This window comes from Anolis sagrei, chromosome 1 (assembly GCF_037176765.1).
Source record: "Anolis sagrei isolate rAnoSag1 chromosome 1, rAnoSag1.mat, whole genome shotgun sequence".
Lineage (NCBI taxonomy): Eukaryota > Metazoa > Chordata > Lepidosauria > Squamata > Dactyloidae > Anolis > Anolis sagrei.
In genome coordinates, this window is record NC_090021.1 from 75,467,742 (window position 1) to 75,476,073 (window position 8,332).

At 38.8% G+C, this 8,332-nt stretch overlaps 1 long non-coding RNA gene across 1 annotated transcript in view; it reads left to right on the plus strand.

Moving 5' to 3' along the window:
• The window catches only part of LOC137096575 (uncharacterized), a 50,056-nt gene extending 42,023 nt beyond the window's left edge, over positions 1 to 8,033 (plus strand). The window contains exon 3 of the long non-coding RNA XR_010909538.1: positions 6,662 to 8,033. This is a non-coding gene — a long non-coding RNA (uncharacterized lncRNA). The remainder of the gene's footprint in view (positions 1 to 6,661) is intronic.
• Positions 8,034 to 8,332: the final 299 nt, after the last annotated feature.

Here is an 8,332-nt window from a genome sequence, read left to right on the forward strand (position 1 = left end):
TTAAATCCAAACTGGAACTTTTTTGTTCAGAAGCTTTGAACTAATGTAAATCACAATTCCTTCTCCCCATCCTTCTCTTTTCTCCTTTTGTCTGCTGAGAGAGATATCAAACTCCAACATTAACATTGCAGACTAAGGCCCCATCTACACTGCCATATAATGCAGTTTTAGAATGAAATTTAACTGCATTGAACTGGATTATACGCATCTACACTGCCGTATAATGCATTTCGATGCAGTTGAACTGCATTCTGAAACTGCATTGTATGGCAGTGTAAATGGAGTCTAAGAGAAGTGTGATAGTTGCATCCATTCACTGCACTACCTTGGAGGAACACCTCACACCTCTCATTTCCCTAGGGTCCTGTCTTGTGTCTTCCCATCTTTCTTCTATCTGTTATCAAGGTTGTTAAAAGCTCCATGAACCTCCTCAGGTCATAAGAACAGACCTCATTTTGGGAAACTACTTCTAGTCACAAGAGTCAGCAAAGATGACTATTAGGAGCATGAATTTTATTTTGTTTGTTACTGAATTCTCCTTGTATTCTACAGCTTGGCAAACACCTCCCTTTGCCAAAAATGAATGTACTTGCCAAGAGCAACAGCAACAAATTTTCCCCAAATCCATTCAGCTGGGACCATATTCTTTTGCTCACCATTCCTTACTGTGACTCATTTCAATTTCTATTTTCAGCAATATTTTTATCTGCTTTTGAATACAAGTCTTCATTTAACTTATGAGGGCCAAAAGGGCTCTCTAGATGACAGATTCCAAATCAATATACTTCATTCATAATATTTATATCCTGCTCTACAGCCATAAAATCTCTCAAACAAAGTTGTCAGTTGTAAACTGGATTGTCCCATGCCCCTTGGGTTTATAAATTAAATAAGACAAATCATACAAGAAGGAAATGGCATTGTGGGAAGGGATGAAATCCATCAGATACTGCCTCTACTTCTATCTCTTTGAAGCCATGAGAATGGCATTTGAGATGGAGAGGAATCCTTTCTTCTGTTTCTGAGCCTAGGAATAATGGAAGTGGGTTGCTGTAAGTTTTTTGGGCTGTATGACCATGATCCAGAAGCATTCTTTCCTGATGTTTCACCTGCATCTATGTCAGGAATCCTCAGAGGTTTTTAGTTCTGTTGGAAACTAGGAACCTCACAACTTCTGAGGATGCCTTCCATAGATGCAGGTGAAACATCAGGAGAAAATGCTTCTGGAACATGGCCATACAGCCCAAAAAACTTACAGCTATTAAGTGTAATATTTATTTCTGCCTGTTGTATGATTTCCTCATAGTGTAACTATTGAAATACTATCACCACATCTATTAGGAAAATCCAGCAATTCAAGGAAATATACCTAGAATATCTAATGTTCATTACAGATAATCCCCCTACAGTAGATATCTCTGTATCACAAGTATAAGTTCTGTTCACTTAGTTGTGCTCTAGCTCTTTCTTCTGAAATAGTTTTCCAACTTTACTGTAGCTTTCTACTGAGCATATTAATGTGTTTTGCACAAAACCTTTCATGCAACTTCTTTTTTTAATAGAAAAAGTAATTACTGTAATTTCCCGAACAACCATAATATCATCGTGACCTGTGCCCCCAAGAGGTGCCTCAAAAAATTTCCCTTTTTTTCTGGAGAGATTACATGCAACATTATCTTGCTACTGAAATTGAGTATGTAAATGTGCTGGGGAATCACAGCACAGGTAATAGCTTAATAATCTTCCCATCTATATATTAAATGCTAAAGGTCTCAGTAGAGAAAAGGATAAAAATATATTCCTTTCCCAAACAAGACACCCCACTTTCCCATTGGGTTGTCCCAGTTTAAAAAAAAAGGCATAACATGGGTTTATCTCCATTTATATCATTTTCCACAAGAGCTACTTAAATGATATCTACAGGACTATTTTTCAGGCAGAGTCAATCCTGCAACTTCTTCTATGATGTTGACTAGATTTACATTTGTTTCACCACCTGAAACCTAGAGGTGTCATGAGATTCTCTGAATCAAGATTCAGAAGTGAATTAGGACAGAGGTAGGGAAAATGTGTCACTCCAGGACTGCAATCTCCAGCGGTCTTCACCAGCATGATGAGTGCTGAAAAATGTCTGAAACCACAATCCAAGAACATTGCAAGACTGCCCACCACTGAACTAAAGAATTGCTTGACCATGTCTTAAAAGAGAATAAAGTTTGATCAGTTCCTTGAAATCTCAGTTATGAATTAAAATCCAAAGTTTCTACACTATACTCAGTGAGGAAAAACAAAAGTCTACCAAAGGAAATCAAAAGGAGCAGACAAAAGAAGTCCATATACGTGGAGAATCTGCTGAGGATCCACTCCTTTTCCTCCTTTTATTTGGTCCTTGTATTGATACCATGCTAAAAGTAGTGGATCAACATTGATTCTTTACTTTCAATAGAAAGAAATGAGGAACCAAGAAATTTCAGAGAAGATGGATATTTGGAGAGGAAATCTGCTCTTCTAGTCAATCCTCATCATGTCTTCAAATTTTATAATTATATATTTGAAAATTATATGACAAATAGAACTCAGGGCCCTTCTATGTAAGCCACACTGAGTCCCCTTCGGGGTGAGGACAGGATATAAATGTTGCAAATAAATAAATAAATAAATAAACCCAGAAGTATGTTGCGCAGCAAGCAAATTCTATTCAACGTCCCAAGCCCAAATGCAAAAGATTCACAGACCAGAGGAAAAATGAACAGAAAAATCTTTACTCTTAATAGCAGAGATGGAACATAAACTTGCAATGTTGCATACAAAAAACAAACAGTGCAAGAAACTTTCATAGTCCTTGTAAGTAACACAGAATAAGACATCTTCATCTTAATTCAAATGAGAGAGCAAAACATAAACCTTGAATAAACAGCCATTCCACCATAGCCTCCTCTAGAGCAGCATTGCAGCTTTTCTCCAAACTTCTCCCCAGAGCAGAGCCTTTGAGCATAGATCTCCTCAGAGAAAAAGCTCTCCACCACAGTTTGTATTCTAAAAAAACATACAGTTATACCCCATCGGGTGTGGTCCAAGCTTGCTGGTTGACCTACATTACCAGCTCCACATAATTACCATCATAAGGTTTTTCTTCAACACACACACTTGGTCCTGCTACAACTTACTGTAACAGTAACTGGGTTGGAAGGGCTGTGTGTGGCTAAATGACATTTAGCCAAAGTGTGGGCAGAATCAAGTTAATAGCTGAAAAAGACATGTTAAAAAGATGCATTTAAAACCTGATTCCACCCAAAAAATGTGACCTTCACATGATTGCATATCCCTGCAGTAATGCAAAACATATGCTTACCTTCCCTTCTCCCTGTGTGGACTGCTCTAGCTGATCAGTCTATTGGACTGTCAAAACATGGAACCATGGACACACAGGTGGCACAAGGGAAGCACAAGTGTAAAGCAATTGGAACTTTTAAACTTACCCCTGGTGGTGCAGTGGGTTAAACCAGTGGTTCTCAAACTGCAGGTTGCCTGATGTTTTGGCCTTCAACTCCCAGAAATCCTAACAGCTGGTAAACTGGCTGGGATTTCTGGAAGTTGTAGGCCAAAACACCTGGGGACCACAGATTGAGAACCATTGGGCTAAACACTTGTGCCAGCAGGACTGTTAACTGACAGGTTGGCGGTTCAAATCCATGGAAAGGAGTGAGCTCCCAACTCAGCTCCAGCTTCCCATATGGGGGACATTAGAAATCCTCCCACATGGATGGTAAAACATCAAACATCCGGGCATCCTCTGGGCAACGTCCTTGCACATGGCCAACTCTGTCACACCAGAAGTGACCTGCAGTTTCTCAAGTCACTCCTGACACACACACAAAAAAAAACTTGATAATATTAAACACAGCTTGAATTAACAATTGGGTTAAGAGAGAGATAAGAAATCTGCTTGTGTTTACATTAAGATATTTGCAAGTGCGCATATGAGGTCCAGTGCATAACTGAGGGTTTTTTAAAAAAATTTCCTCCAGATGTCCCCTGTCCTCAATCTTGATCTGCTACAAAGGAAGGCTATGAGGACGGAGAGAGGCCATTTCCCAGGATAGACAGGTTTGTGTGTGGACCTGCTTAGGTCCCAGGATTTTTTACCTGAATATTAAAGTACGCATTGTGATACTGTCTGGAAGCACCTTCAATGACAGGATTGGAAACCATGATTTCCAAAATTTGATTAGGGTTAGGATCCAGCTTCCAGAATGACTGAGGTCAGGTCTAGCTTGATTCAGACCACAATGGGGTCAGTTCTGAATTGCAGAATCTATACATGAGCTGAACTCTGGTGAGTGAGGTGAGGTGGAGCATGCATATCCCTGGCAAAATATACACACTTTTCACAAATCTTGGAAATTTACCACCAACAATAAGATAATATTTCACTGTTTGTGTAATAAGCAGCATTAGCACAAAACACAGTCATAGAGCATTTGGAGTCTTGCTCCACACAGTCTCATAAAATCCCCCATGGTTATGTTTGGTTCCATGCACTATTCCTCACTTTTAAATAGGTTGAAAAAAATCATTTTATATTCCAGTTTTTTTCTCTTTTTCCAGAGTTCACAGTATTTTATGTGAGTACCTGTTGTCAGAAAATGTGAAACCTGTAAGCAGAAATGTCATATTATTGGAAAGAAATCCTGCTTAATGAAATGAAACTCACTTTGTAGTTTCTTCAAAAGATTTAAAAATAGCTCATTATATATGTCTGCATTATACCCACCTGTGTTCTTCTTCTGGAGATAGTTAATCAATTTCTCTTTCTTATGCTAATGCTACCAAAGGTCCTTTTTTAGTTTCAAATTTCTAAATTCTGATTTTTTCTTTTTAAAAAAACCTACATAAGATGACACACAGATTTCTTTTATCTTTTATATATTTTATCTCTGCCAGTCCTTACAGTAGATAAGAAACATCACAGGTCCTTATCATAGGTTAGTCCCTTTGTCATCTTCACCACATGCTATTCTAGCCATACAGTATGCAATATAATGTGACAGAGAGAACCTCATAAAACATTGACTACACACACATTGCTGTTGTCCTTGTGGTGGGATTGCAATAATTTTTTTTTGTAATTCTGAAAGTCATTACAAAATATGGGGCATATCTACACTGTAGAATTCATGTATTTTGACACCACTTTAAATGGTATGGCTCAATGCTGGGAATCATGGGGCTTGTACTTTTATAACATCTTTAGCTTTCTTGGTCAAATAGTGCTGGCACCACAGCATTAAGCCATGGCAGTTAGTGGTGTTAAACTCTATTAATTCTACATTGTAGATGTACCCATTGTGATGAAAAGAACTCTTTAAGTGCTGCCATGATTCATAGAATCATAGAATCATAGAATCATAGAATCTTGAGTTGGAAGAGACCTCATGGGCCATCCAGTCCACCCCCTGTCAAGAAGCAGGAAAATCACATTCAACGCATGCAAGCTTCCTTATCACAAATTATAAAGTAGTAGTAAGTAATAAGTACTAATAACAAATAATTAATATGTGAAAGCTGGACAGTAAAAATATTAGACAAAAAGAAAGGCAACACTGGAGGAGAGTTCAGTTACCCAAAAAACAATTGAATGGGTCCAATAATAAATCAAGACTTAACTCTTCTAGTAGCTAAAATGACCAAACTGGGGCTACTGTACTTTGGACTTGTCACAATATGACATGACCCAATGGCAAAGAGAATAATGCAATAAAAAGTGGAAGGCTGTAGGAAAAGAGGAGTAGAAAGTGGAGGATGCCACGGCCCAAGGTTTTAAGAGCACCAGGACTAATAATAACAGCACTATTTTAGGATATACACTGCCAAATAATGCAGTTTCGACTGCAATATGGTTAGCGTAAACCCATATAATCCAGTTTCAGCTGCATTGAACTCCATCATCTGTCTTTTTTGACCACAGGTTGGAGACCCCTCTGGATTTGGCAGTCCAGTCAGGGAGAAGTAAAAGAGGCCGGCTCTGTTTATGGTACTATTCCTAGCCCCCATGTGCTGATCTGTAGTTAGGGACGTCCAGATTTCACTTGCCAAACACTGATCACCATGGAATTTTTGTTGGTTTTGGTTTGTCTTGAGAGACATCCGTGCATGAATTTGTTTTATGTGTGGAGATCAGGGCACAGCAACAACACACAGAAAGATCCAATGGCATGGTTAACATGATGACTAATGGCCTCTTCTCTTCAGTCTTCACCTGCCACCACAGCTGTTGCACCTCAAGCAAACCCTTGTCAGGACTTCCTTCCATCTGGAAATCCTCATTGTTTAAGACTATGCTGATGTAGAATAGGTCTCTACAGTCACTTCTAGACCCACTGGACCCCCAAGAAATGTGTGTGTGTGTGTGTGTGTGTTTAGGGGGAGAGCTTTTGGACACAGGGGTCACATTGCGTTTTAAATTTTGACAGATGGGCCGGGCCAGTGGCAGATGGATAGAAAGTGTTTGTGTGAACTAATTGGAAAAAAATAAACAAATTCCTATGCACACTGTACATATCTTGCTTGTAGTACAAAAAAAAAGAAAAAGAAAGAAAGAACAATAGAATATTTAAAATGAATAACAATTTTAACTAACATAAATTTAACTGTATTTCAGTGGAAGACCCTGGAGCCCCCGGTAGTGCAATGGGTTGTGCTGGAAGGACTACTGACCAACAAGTCAGTAGTTCAAATCCAGGGAGAGTGGGTTGAGCTCCCTCTGTCAGCTCCAGCTCCCCATGCAGGGACATGAGATAAGCCTTTCACAAGGATGGTAAAAACATCAAACTTCTGGGTGTCCCCTGGGCAACATCCTTGCAGACAGCCAATTCTGTCACACCAGAAGCAACTTGCAGTTTCTCAAGTCACTCCTGACTTGGAAAAAAAGTGGAAGACCCCAGGCGCCATCCAGTCCAACCACCATCTGCCATGCAGGAAAAGCACAATCAAAGCACCTCCAACAGATGGACATCCAGCCTTTGTAATAATAATAATGGTAATAATAATAGGAGCAACACCAGGAGGGATCATCAAGTCAACTGCCTTATGCCATGCAGGAAAAGCACAAAGCGCCCCTGGAAGATGGCATCCAGCCTCTGTAGAATATGAACACAGAACGGCTTAGATGATGCAAAATAGATAAGGAGTTGAACTGGTAGACATTAATTATTATAGTTTTAATTGGTTTTTATATGGATTTTTATTGTGTGATATTAAATGTTTTGGGTTCATATGTATGTATGTTTATGGTGTCTAGTTGTTGCCAGTCTGTGCACTGCCCTGAGTCACCTTCGGACTGAGGGGAGTGGGATAGAAATGCTGTAAATAAATAAATAAATAAATAAATAAATAAATAAATAGAACAACAGTAGTAGTAGTAGTAGTAGTAGTAGTAATAGGCCAACCCCCTTCTGCCATGCAGTAGAAGCACAATCAAAGCACCCGTAACATATGGCCACCTAGCCTTTGTGGTGGTGGTGATGATGATGATGATGATCATGATGATGGAAATCCCAGGGGCCATCCAGTTCAACTCTCTTCTGCCATGCAGTAAAAGCGCAAAGCACTCCCTGAGCTTTAAATAGAGTTTTGAAATAGAGTTTTGAAAGCAAAGAAATGATGATGATGATGATGATGTTGGACACATTGATACGTGAGTCTACATTGACCATATAATGCAGTTCAAGCTGCATAATTTGGCAGTGTACATACAGCCTTAAAGGTCTCGCATTCATAGCTGAAGCTGACTTGATGTCAATTAATTAGTGCAATGATTGGTTAATGAACACTGGAATGGAGCAATGGATGACAAATCTGGAACATGTTTTTGATGACGAGACGACAGTGAATGGGTACTGTAGTAACTGTTTATTAATTGTGTAATGTGTTAGGTTGTTAACTGTTTCTATACTGTAGCACTGAATTTTTGCTGTTCGTATTTGTTGTGAACTGCTGTGAGTCGCCTTCGGGCTGAGAACAGCGGTATATAAGTAAGGTAAATAAATAAATAAATAAATAAATGAATAAATAAATTAACAACTGTGTATGGCTGAATTAATTAATTCTGAATAAATTATGAAGAGGAATAATAAATTATGAAGAGGAATAATTTCAATGTTCCATTTCTTTATCTTTTTTCTCTTCTCTTTGTTTTAAGAATTAACCTTTCTTCTGATTAAAGCTGCTACTGTCAACTACAAATAAATAATAATAATAAAATAAAACTTTATTTGTACCCCACTACCATCTCCCCAAGGGACTCAGTGCGGCTTACATGAGGCCAAGCCCA